The sequence below is a fragment of the Corvus moneduloides genome, chromosome 3, assembly GCF_009650955.1.
Source record: "Corvus moneduloides isolate bCorMon1 chromosome 3, bCorMon1.pri, whole genome shotgun sequence".
NCBI lineage: Eukaryota > Metazoa > Chordata > Aves > Passeriformes > Corvidae > Corvus > Corvus moneduloides.
The window spans coordinates 104,519,943-104,531,390 of NC_045478.1; the positions used below are offsets into that span (position 1 = coordinate 104,519,943).

Genomic DNA, 11,448 nt, shown 5'->3' on the forward strand with positions numbered 1-11,448 from the left:
GGAACCGTGACATCAGCTAAGGTAACTCCCACTGCCTTCGGATCAGAAAATAGGGTAAATGGGTAGTCAAATGTTTAATCAAGAAAAATTTGAAAGAGATTCATTGGATTCTTTAAAAAATCAGTAAGCAAAAATACACACCAGTTCTATTTACCATATTTGGAGTTAAAACACATAATTTTTTGAAGTCTCAAGGACCTAATTGTGCTTCTCTTTCATTCTGAAACATGGAGCTGATGTTTTGATACACAAGAAGACTGATTGTGCTGAGATCATGTTTTATTACTACTGTACTCACTGAAAGTAGGAGGTGTGAAAAGATGAAAATAAATAGTAACTATTCTTTTTTAATGGGTAGGAGTTCCTATTTTCCATCATGTTGGTTATAAGAAACATCAGACACAAAATGACAACGTAAGATTGACTAATACAAAAATTTTAGGTGTTAGATTAACTCGGTATTTGTTCAGAAGATGTCACTAATTTTGTCTGTTATTTCAAATTGGTTAATACTAATTTTTAGAAGAAATTTGTTACTAATGTTTGATCAAAGGGAAATTTTTGTACAGCGGAATTTCTTCCCATTCTTGCTATTTCTGTTGCCAACATTTGTCCTTTTACTGTACTCATGATGCCTCCCAATAGCTGTGGAATCAACACATTCCATTAATACCTGCCTTGTGCCAGGGTCATGGACATAGATTTTGAGACTTATTTTGAAATATTAATGAGCAAGAAATCACCCTTATACTAGATGGAAGCTTATTCCATGTTTGAAATCTATTTTCATGTATATATATACACATACATATAAAATGTAAAAATATATATGTACATAAATTCTGTATGTAACAGTTACATTTTATCTATTCTCTTTGCATAAAATTATTATTACCGTTACTGTAAAATCACTAGTAAAACATTGTCAAATACTGGTACTGACAAGCAGAAAAAAAATCCTCCAAGCTTTTAATCTCTGGCTTTCCTGCCTATGTTCAGTTCAGTACAGTTCACTTTCAAATGCTTACCCATCAATATTGCCATGAATTAAATACTTCCAGAAATATGACTTCATTCATGTTGCTCACACAGGTCACGTTCACCTTGAATAAATTTTAAAAAAGTATTTAATGGATTAATTGCTGCTTATAGCATTGAATATGTCCCTGTCTTGATACTGAAGGAAAGCCTCAGTAGTCTTCTCTGTTCATGGTTAACTCCTTGGGGTTTTTTTAAAGTACTGAGAGCAGTAAATAAATACTTCTCTACAGCCCTTTTGATATAATATGTGTGTCTTAACAAAGGTAACTTTGTTTCTGAAAGTTCTCTGTCTAATGGGGGTGGAATTAAAAATGAATAGTTATGTCATAGCTGTTTGAAAGATCTGAGAAACTGGTAAGATGCAGCCTGATCTAAGGAGCATTGGGCTCAATGAGGAAGGGAAATTATGAAAAATGCAGGATTAATGATCATCTATTCCTACATTTCATCAGTTAAAGCTTCAGTGTGTGCCTGGATGCACACGCATTATTCAGAAAAACTCTTCCAAGTACTTCATTCCCATAAAGACTATGACAAATGAAGACTATGACAAATATTTACCCTGAGTTTCTCCAGAAACTGGTTTACATTCATTCCATGTTTTCACAGGAAGTCAAAGGCACCCAGCTTTAAATCAGGGCACCCAAAATTTTATTTATTCTTAGATTTCCATTGTTGTCAAGTATTTTCTCAAGTGGAAAACAACGTAGTGGCCTGTAAGTAAGACAACATAAGTCTGGTGTATTTTGTTTCGATGTGAGAATGCCACAGCATCCCACTTGACTATGGATAAGAGAGGGCCTAATCAAACATCACAGCTCCATAATTTTCGAAAGCTCTTCAGGATGGTAAGTCATCCCTTCTAAAGACAAATTGAGAAGGGATGACCCTGGTCTTTGCTGTTTGCATATTCATTGCACTTTGCTGAGACCATCACTGCCTTCTGTTCTGGAAGAAACTCTAGATTCTTATTTTCAAGGCTTGTGCTAGGCAGTGAAAAGTCTCACAATGTATATATTTGAGCGTCATTTAGCACCTTAACTGTTCTACACAGAAAGGAAATTCTCAGCCACGGTGTGTAAAAACCCATACATTGCATTTGACTATTAGTGGTACCCTCTTTACCTGTCTTTATAATGTACTATATTCTCTGCAAAAAACTAGTTAAACGCAAGAAAATGCCCAATATTTTAATAAGGAAATAAAGTGCACAGTCCTAAGTCTGTCTGTTGTGTGTTAACCTTCTGTTAGAAGTAAAGTAAAATGCAGATGAATGACAGGATCCAAATACATTTTTTTTTTTATTTTCCTGGAGAATACAGCACTAATAAGTAGGTAGAGAAAAACTTCCAGGGTGTACGTTGTGTAGCTGCCATCTGGTAGCTTTATAACACAGTTGTGGTGGTCAAGCAGGTAGTGATTAGCCATGATTCAAAATGATGTTTCACAGCAGCCATCCCCAGCAGGGAAGGAAACGTGGCATTCGCAATATTCTGCTGGAATTCACACGCTGGGGAGGTGACACACAATTGCTGTGGGCAGGAGGGATTTGGAGCACATGGGAGATTCTATTCTTTTGAAAATTGTCCTTGTCATTCAACCATCTGATGGTTTTGTAGGGTGGTTCAAAGAGTTGTAGGCAAAAGGATAAGCTGCCTGATGTTTAATTTTCATTGGGATGTTTCTAGAATGCTGAATATATCATTAAACAAAATAATAAAGTAGGACCTTTATTCTACAGTGTCAGAATCAGTCACAGAAAAGTAATAGTCATGCTGGATAGAAGTAAGTACAAATCTTCTTCAAATTTTTCCATTTTGGAATCTGCAGGAGGCCAAGTATTATTAAGAAAATAACAGGAAAAAGTGTAATCTAGAAAAATCACAGATCTGTTAGTATTGCCCCAGTATTTTTATTTTAGAACAATAGGTAAAAGAAAATAAGATGCAAAGATAAATGTAGAATAGAATACAATTCCGCAGTCTAGAAAAACAGGCTTAATGGCCTTGCTTTTTATGTTTTGTTTAGCACAACAGAACTTGCTGATCATCTAATCTGATTGAGAGTGGTTATAGAGTTTAGGATGGAGAATATGGATACTATTAATTTTAATATTATTAATGTTTTGCAGTTGTAAACACACAAGCCAATATCCTCTTAGAAAAGGTGAAGTGTTAGTACCATCCTGCACTGCAGATTCATTCAGCATTATGTGGAATTTTGGCTGTTTGTGTTAGAGAACTATTAATACACACTGAAGCAGACAAAGAACAGCAGAATGATCAGAGAAAGGAAAGAATATCATGCGAGAGAGTAAACAAGCTCGGCTTGTTTGGTTTAGCAAAACACAGATGGAAGGAGGGATATGATTGTACTTGATAAATATGTCAAGGGAAATACCAGGCTGGGAGCTATTTAATCTGAGACTGTGTTTGCACACAGAAAATTTTTATAAAGCTGGCTATAAGTACATTTAGGACTGAAATCGTAAAATGCTTTTGAAATATGAGATAGTCCAGTTGCGAAGGACAGGAAGCAATAGATACAAATTGAAATGCAGAAGATTCCATTTAAACAAGAGGAAAAAAAAAAACCAATATTGTCAAGGTAGGCAGAGAGCATTCCACTCTAACCTCTGTAGAGTAGGACTGGGTAGTTACATGTATTCACCAAAGGAATTCAAGCGTACTCAGGAATAGATCACATGCTCTGAGTGCTTATGCCTATTTATCCCACTAATGGTCTCGATTTATTTTTCAAGTGGCTGCCTTGGTTCAAGACGAGCCAGAAGATTTCAAAACAGCACAACTCCCATCTATGGCAAAGGGACACCTGATACTGAAACCCATTGTCATATCTTTAAAGATTGTCCAGAGCAGGTAATATCTTGATTTGCTATTTCATGGAATTTGAGTTATAAAAATCGTCTTTGTTTGTTTGTTTGCTTTTTAATTAGTAGCATGAAATAAAGGAAAAAATATTTGCTGAAAGACTTTAAGTTTTTATTTGTTGACTATAGCTTTTTACAACTACAGATTGCTGACAACAAGCCTCCATTTTAGGAGAAGGATCAGAGCAAGGAATCTTCTCATCTTGCTCCATTATTACTGTTCCAGAGGTAACACTGTAGACCTTAAAACAAAGAAAAAGAAATCACTACAATGCCTTTCTGAAGAAGATCAATGTTTATCTTACAAAACCTGAGGCTGTTGAAAAGGCACTAATTTTGTCAATCCATCTAAATTTTACAAAACTTTCCTTCTAGTATATCAAGAAGAAAATGGTGCTGTTCATTCATTTATGCACATGAACAGATGAAAAGAGTTTGCATGTGTATGTGTATATATATACACATTAAAAAGTAAACTTTATATATAAGCAGTAATTTTTAAAGATGTAAATGTCTTCTTTTTTCATTAAAAAGTTATTTTGTCTTTGGTCACCAAAAAGAGTAATAAACCCATCCTTGTGACTTAGAGTCACAAAGCGACACACCATGCAGCACACTGAGCTTCCATTTCAGATTATTTTACCAATACTCCAGACTCTTGTGTGGTCAGGCAGATCAAGTGGATTATGCATTCACAGTTTTGCCCAGAGCAGAAAACAATCCTGCGCAAAAGGAGACAAATGCATACGAGAAATCTGGCAAAGATGCAATATACAGCTTTTTCTTTTCATTTTTTCCTCCTGCCATTGGCATCTTTTGTTTGAGGACTACAACCCTGTGAATGTTTGCCACAAATCCTGCTGATCATGTTTTCTTCCCCAGCAGTAGCTACTCATAACTTAATTTCTTCTGCCCTGGTTACAACTAGGTATCATTTTTTTCCTATAAAACACTGCTTATTTTATTTCTAGTTATCTAAACTGGGCTGTGCAGTGTGGAGTGAAACACCTATCTTCTACTCCCACCTTCTTTTCCTGTACAGCAGTAATTTTTTAGTTCATTCAGTTGATGTTTTTTGGACATAGTCATAGGTTCAGTATTTGCTTCCCTGTAAGCCTGGTAATAGGTAGATGATGTGAAGGCATTTTTTTCCAAAGGACCAAGACTTAAGACAAAATTTTTATTTTCATGAGTAATCTTGATGACTTCAGTATAAGAGCTTGGGAGAAAAATTCTGCAGAATCAGATCCAGTTGTTTTGGGGTTTTTTTTGTGGTGGGTTTTTTTGTTGTTTGTTTGGGATTTTTGGGGTTTCTTTTGTTGTTCTAGAGATACCTTACTTGTGAGAATGTGACTACACTGATAATTTACAAAGGGTTTTATTTTTTATATTATGCTTTTTGCCATGCTCACTGAATTAAGAAACTCTGTGTAGCAACTCTGCATTCTAATTTCTGATTTAGATGGGCTCTATTTATTACTCAGTTTACTTCATTCTAGGTCAACAGCTTTAATTAGAGTATTTTTAGCAGATCATGAAATACAAGTGCACACAGACATGGAAATACATTAACCAGTACAATCCCAGCACTAAGTGCTGCACCTCTTTCTTCCTCTATAAGCAGAAACAGCTGTTTTTTTGTAAACATCACTAACTGTTTGTCATCTTTTCTTGCACTCACACTACCATTTCTCCCTGTCATAGCTTTGGTTTTATTCTACTTTTATTTCCCCTGTAAAGGCATATTTCTTACTAGTAAAACTTAATGAAAATTAGTCTTCAAAAGCCATGTTTCTGCTCAAAAATTTGTAACTATAATAGAAAGCTGAACTGAACAAAAGGCCTTTTCTAAAGTATTATGTTCCTTCAATATTTACCATGAACTAGAGCTGAATTAAGGTGCTTATATTTCTAAATCAAATCAAACATTAGGGTGGGATGTGGGAATTACAATTTTGGCATGAAAAACTAGAACAACTGGATTTGATTAACTAATGTGATGGAGATTTTTTTTTTGGTTACCAGACTTGGCCACTTAAGACATGCATAGAAGGTCATATGCATGGGCTGGGAAAAAAAGAAAAAATCATTTCAGTTCAACAATAGGAACTGTGGTACTTGAATAGACCCTGGGCTGGAGAGTGAAATTTTTTATACTTATGCATCCATGATTATTTTTCAAGTGGAGGCCATTGTCTGCTAGTCCAAGGCTCTGATAAATCTTCAGTTCCTGTGCTGATAGTGTTGCAGGCAGGACTATCTTGAACAAAATCCAGGCTGTTTGCACAATGACATTTTTGTAAGGAATCAGGAGTTACCATGCACGGCTCAGGTTTTTCTGGTACTCAGGTCTAGTTGCACCCACACTCTGCCATCCATAGAACCCATCAAGTCATGTGGCAAAGCAGGACTGCAATTCCCATACCCATGACCTGGGAGATGTTCTGCAGGTAATGTTTTGTACCAGGCTGGAATCTCTTTGACAGGGGCTTAGGAGAAATGTTAAGTGGAGGACAAACTACCACTGCTCTCCAGCAGCAGTTAACACTGATCTTTATAGCATTTTATAGCAAAATAATATACATTCTGGCACTGCAATTAATAGATTCTGCATGACAAGTGATAAAAGTTATAAATTACTTCTCTCAGGCTTCATTTTTCCCTGCTTTTTAGTTAATATTACAAAGCCTGATGTAATTACCCATTTGGCAGCTCTCCTTGTCAGTCATCTGCTGATTCATAAGCCTGTCAAACAATATATTACACACCAGATCATCTGTGAGGACTTTGCTGGCACAGGCCTGGCACTGAATTTGGTTTTCAAGGGTATTCCAACAGAATCTGAACTATCCTCATGGTTCCTGTGCCAGTCCTGTCTCCTTGCTGTACACAGAGCAGTAGGATTTTAGGCTGCACTTCTCTTGTTGCCCAAAATGACTTGCACGCCTTTCCACTCCAGAAATCAGCCAGCTGTGCTTCTTTTGGCATTAGTTTGTCATGTCAGGAAATATGTCAGGTGCTGATTTTGTAGCTGTTTGGGGGGATATCTACAGGCAGTGTGGAAACGTGCTGGTTCAGCTTGGAGGCATTTAGCTGCCTTTGTTTCCCGTGGTTTGATAGCCTTTACTTATTGGGGGGCCTGCTTCCCTGCAAATCCCAGCAAAAGGGTGTAAATTACAAACACACCAGAACCAGGGAGACATTTTTTCATATTTTTACTACTAAGTAAAAGGTAGAAAATTTTTCTGAGAGCCAATTATTGGCACACTGAAGTTCCCTCCTCAGCATATTTGTCTCCTTGGTGCACTTCCCTGCTGCAGCTCTCTTTGTGCAGCTCTGTGACTCTCAGCCACTGATCAGCCCTGATTTTGTCCTTCCAGGTAATTAAACACTGTCCAGATAAACAAGGAACACTGCTGAGGCCTACATCTAGGCTGAAAAATGTAACTGTTTTCACCTATTGTTATGAGGATTGTTCCTTATTGCCTTTTAACAGATCTAACTTCAAAGTATCTGGAAAAATATTAACTACTGAGTATTTTTGCATTTGTAGGAGTGTAGCTTTACAAATGATATTTTAAATGATAACTTATTTGCTGGCCATTTTACTAGTAGGGTAGGAGTTGAGAGGTGTTAAACATTTACTCTTCTTAGATTTATGTTTAAATATATGACCTTTTGTTCCAATATTATTTTTCAGGATTTTTTACAGTTATTTGTTTGTCAATAAAATAATTAAAAATCATATATATATGTATATGTATATGTATCTATCTATATATAGATATACATACATATATAGATATAGGAATAAAAACTAGAATGACTTTGATTGGGCAAAGGAGAAATGTTTGTCCAGAAGTTACATGCAACTTATTCTGAAATCAGGAAAATTCCAAATATCATTTTCTATATTTGATTAATTATTAGCTCAATTTTCCTTAGAAGTCACAGAAACTGAAGAAAGAAATGCCAGAATCTCACAGAGAAAGGTATTTTACCTTTAATTCTAGACAGAATGCAGACAGAAAATGCTGAAAACCTTGGTAGGATATAATTTATTTATTTTTCTCTTTTTGTAATTAAATGTGGCTAACTTCCAAAACAGATTCTTTATTATTATTATTATTATTAATGTTACAGGCCAAAGAGCATCTGAAACCTCAAGTTCATATCTCTCTAGAAAAAGGACAGCCCTCAGAGACATCATGCAAACCACATGACAGAGGTAATTTTAGCATAAATATTAAAATAGTAGGTATTACCTCAGAGCTGTAGTAGTGGGAGTTAATTCTACATGGTATCTGAAAACAAAACATCACTTGGAAACCAAGACCATTACCTCAGAGGATGCTGAAGCTTCCTGTAGAAGACTGTTCATCTCTTTATTGTATTGTTTAGCAGTAGTGGATGTACCAGCATTAATTTTGATTAATGTTGCCAAGGTTATCACTCCACTGATATGAATGAAGAAATTCAGGTTCATGCTGAGTCCTCCAGATATGACAGGACTAATGGGTTATAGATATAAAGGTTGCAGAATAATGAAGGGCTGGATGGACTGACTCAAAATCTCAGCAGTTGTGCTTTTCTGCCACATGCCCCTCAGCAAATTTTTTGCAGGACATCTGGGCTGTATCACACTACTTTTCTAATGCTGGAGGAGTAACTGACAGGGGATTAAGATTTTCTTCCCACTGGAAAATTCTCCATTACTGCAGCAGGTCATAATTAAGTCAAAATGGCATTCTTATTCTCTCTCCAGGAAGAAGCTGATACCCTGACTCCTGTGTTCCCTTCTTGCTCAAGTGCTGCTCCAAACCAGCCCCTTATGGCTCTTGGAATGGATGAATTCTGGTCTTTGTGGTGCTGGAGTTCTTTGCTTCCTGTGGCCTGAAATTTAGATAAACTCAGTTTACAAATTGTTGGAAGAATTTGGTGCTGTGAAGTTGTCCAAAATAGTGGCAATAACAATTGCACATGTGCTTGTATTCCAGTGTTATAACTGGGGCAGTGAATTAAACTCATATATGTGGGCAAGAACAGAGCAGACAGTATGATCCTCTCTCTAAATGTGAAATTGATGCAGCTGGTGAGGGGTCAGTAGCTCTGACCGAGGAAGCTGTGACTGGTCCGGAGAGATGGTCCCATGAGGAATCATCTTCCTGAGGCCCGGTGTCTTCCCTCAGCTGCTGGCTGGAGTGCCCTTGCAGAGAAGCTGTCAGCTCTTTAGTGATTGTCAGCTCGTGATTCCAGCTCAGCTCTGCAGGGCAGCCTCCAGGCCGGACCAGAGAGAGACGAGAGGCCCGTGTAGCTGTTCCACACAAAGTAGCTTTATTAGTCCGGCAAAGGGGAGGCCAGGGATGAGCTCTCTCTGGTCTCACAGGGGCAGAGGGCTAGATCTCATAGGGATACAGGGGGTGGGTGTCAGAGGGTAAAGGCCAATGGGTTACAAAGGATCTGCATAAGGTCTCCCAGAATATTCTGGGTCTGTCTTCTCGCCATAACTGAAAAGTGGTTGCCTTCCCAGGGGAGTCTCACTGGAGGTTAAGCACTCTCCTTATCTCAGCAGGCCTCTCTCCATGGCAGGGGCTGGGCATACCCCACATGAAATAAGTAAGAAATATGTGCCAAAGTTTTCCTCTCCTTTATGTCAAAGAAAATGGGATTTGTGAGCGAAGTTCCAAAGACATAGTTCATTTCATTACAGGGCTGAGCACTGTAATCTATACTTTTTTTCCCACATAAAGCTTAACAAGTCTTGAAATGTATCTCATAGCAGATGACCACGACCCAAACAATAAAAATACAGATTAGAAATTAGTTGCATGTGTCTAGCAATGAGGGTTACTAACACCTGGAACACCTTATCTAGTGATTACTTCTTAGACTACCAGTTACTTCCAATATTGAAACCAAGTTAAATCCACCTTTGATTGAAATACTTGAATTTTTCATGCCTCCCTGCATGTGAAAATCATTGGTTTATTGTTGATATATAAAAAAGATGTCCTTTCCGTCAAGTCAGATTCTGAAAAATTCATGAGAAGAAATAGCATTTCATCACTCATATGCGCACCTCTTCTGCTTTTAAAAATAATACATCTGATTCTAAAGAGGAGAGTGCTAAATTGTTTGCCTACTCCCAGTATGTAATATCTTCTTAGAATGAGTGAAATTTAAAATGCAGAAAGTAGTTTTGCCACATGGGAAAATGCAACCTGCTTTTAAACTGACTAGTGTGGTCCTGAGCGGTTACGAAGAGGATTCCCTTGCTACAGAATGCTCTCACTCATTTTAGCATTACTATTTCATCTTACCCTCAGCAGACTTTTCAATTCAGCTGTAATATCTGTCATAAGTTGAACTTCAAGTTCTGTAGTTGGGCTTTACCTTGTAGAATATGTTCCTGCCTGCTTCTGTACTGCTTTGGCCTCACACCTATAATTGATGGTCTCGTTTTCACTTTGCCATTTCACTATTCTACTAATTAGCCTTTCTTCTTACCTAGGGGGATCTTTTCACTTTATTGATACTCCATTCACAGCAAAGCTCAGCTGAAAAAAAATGTTTTCTTCTTTGCCAATGCCCAGACATTTTCTTATTTCCTTTCTGGGTTTTTTGGGTGTTTTTCACATGTAAAGAAATGCCTTTATAAATACCTTTATAAATACAAAGTGCCTTTGTCTTTTATGCTTCTTGTAAATCATTGATGAACTCCAGTCAGAAGAGTGGGAGCACTTTATGATCACAAAGTTAAGCTTGTTACTTTTTGGTGGTTTTTTTCATGTTCTCTGACAAACCAAGACTTTTTTATTGAGATCTGTTCTTGTGAATCCTATTTCAGGATTAAATTTGTTATGCTGTATTTGGATATTCCTGGAAAGTACTTCATGATACATTTTAGAATCTACTGTCAAAATGCAAACACATTATTTTTATGCATTCTGCAGCATTAGACACCAAATGTGGCAAAGTCATTTCTAACAGACTTGAATTCAAGAGGCATCTGCTTTTTGCTGTTTTGGCATGAACATTACTTTTAGATACAAAGGAAAAAAAAATAAGGAGCTGCTGGTAGATTTCAAAGAAAGTTTAAGTAATGGGTTCTGATTAAGCCTTGAGAGTTTTGCTTGACACTTATATTTGATGTCATCAACTCATTAACTGTTGCATTAACATTAGCAATGAGTTCCAGTGTGGCTTGAAGGAAGGTGAGCTATTTTATTTGCCATTATCATTGATTTCCATGCACAAGCAGGAGTGTTACTGAATCAAAACCTGTTTGTGCAAGCTTCCTTGTTACTTTTTCCTTCTTGGGAGAGCATTATTAGCTATATTTCTAGTGCACATGGCCTGCTGATATTCCTCACAGGAAATTCACTTTTTATACATAGGACACAAAACAATGGTCATGGGCATCAATAGGAGATGTTGTGTTTATTTCAATGGACTTTGGATTAGGTCCAGGTTTCTCTAAAACTGTATTCTCTCTGTTTTCATTTGATAAACATCTC

At 36.9% G+C, this 11,448-nt stretch overlaps 1 long non-coding RNA gene across 1 annotated transcript; it reads left to right on the top strand.

Annotated features, from left to right (window-relative positions):
* The first annotated feature begins 3,798 nt into the window (after positions 1-3,798).
* LOC116440853 lies at positions 3,799-9,059 on the top strand. Its single transcript, XR_004238784.1, has 3 exons — positions 3,799-3,920; positions 8,075-8,159; positions 8,697-9,059. It is a non-coding gene; the product is annotated as an uncharacterized LOC116440853 (long non-coding RNA).
* Positions 9,060-11,448: the final 2,389 nt, after the last annotated feature.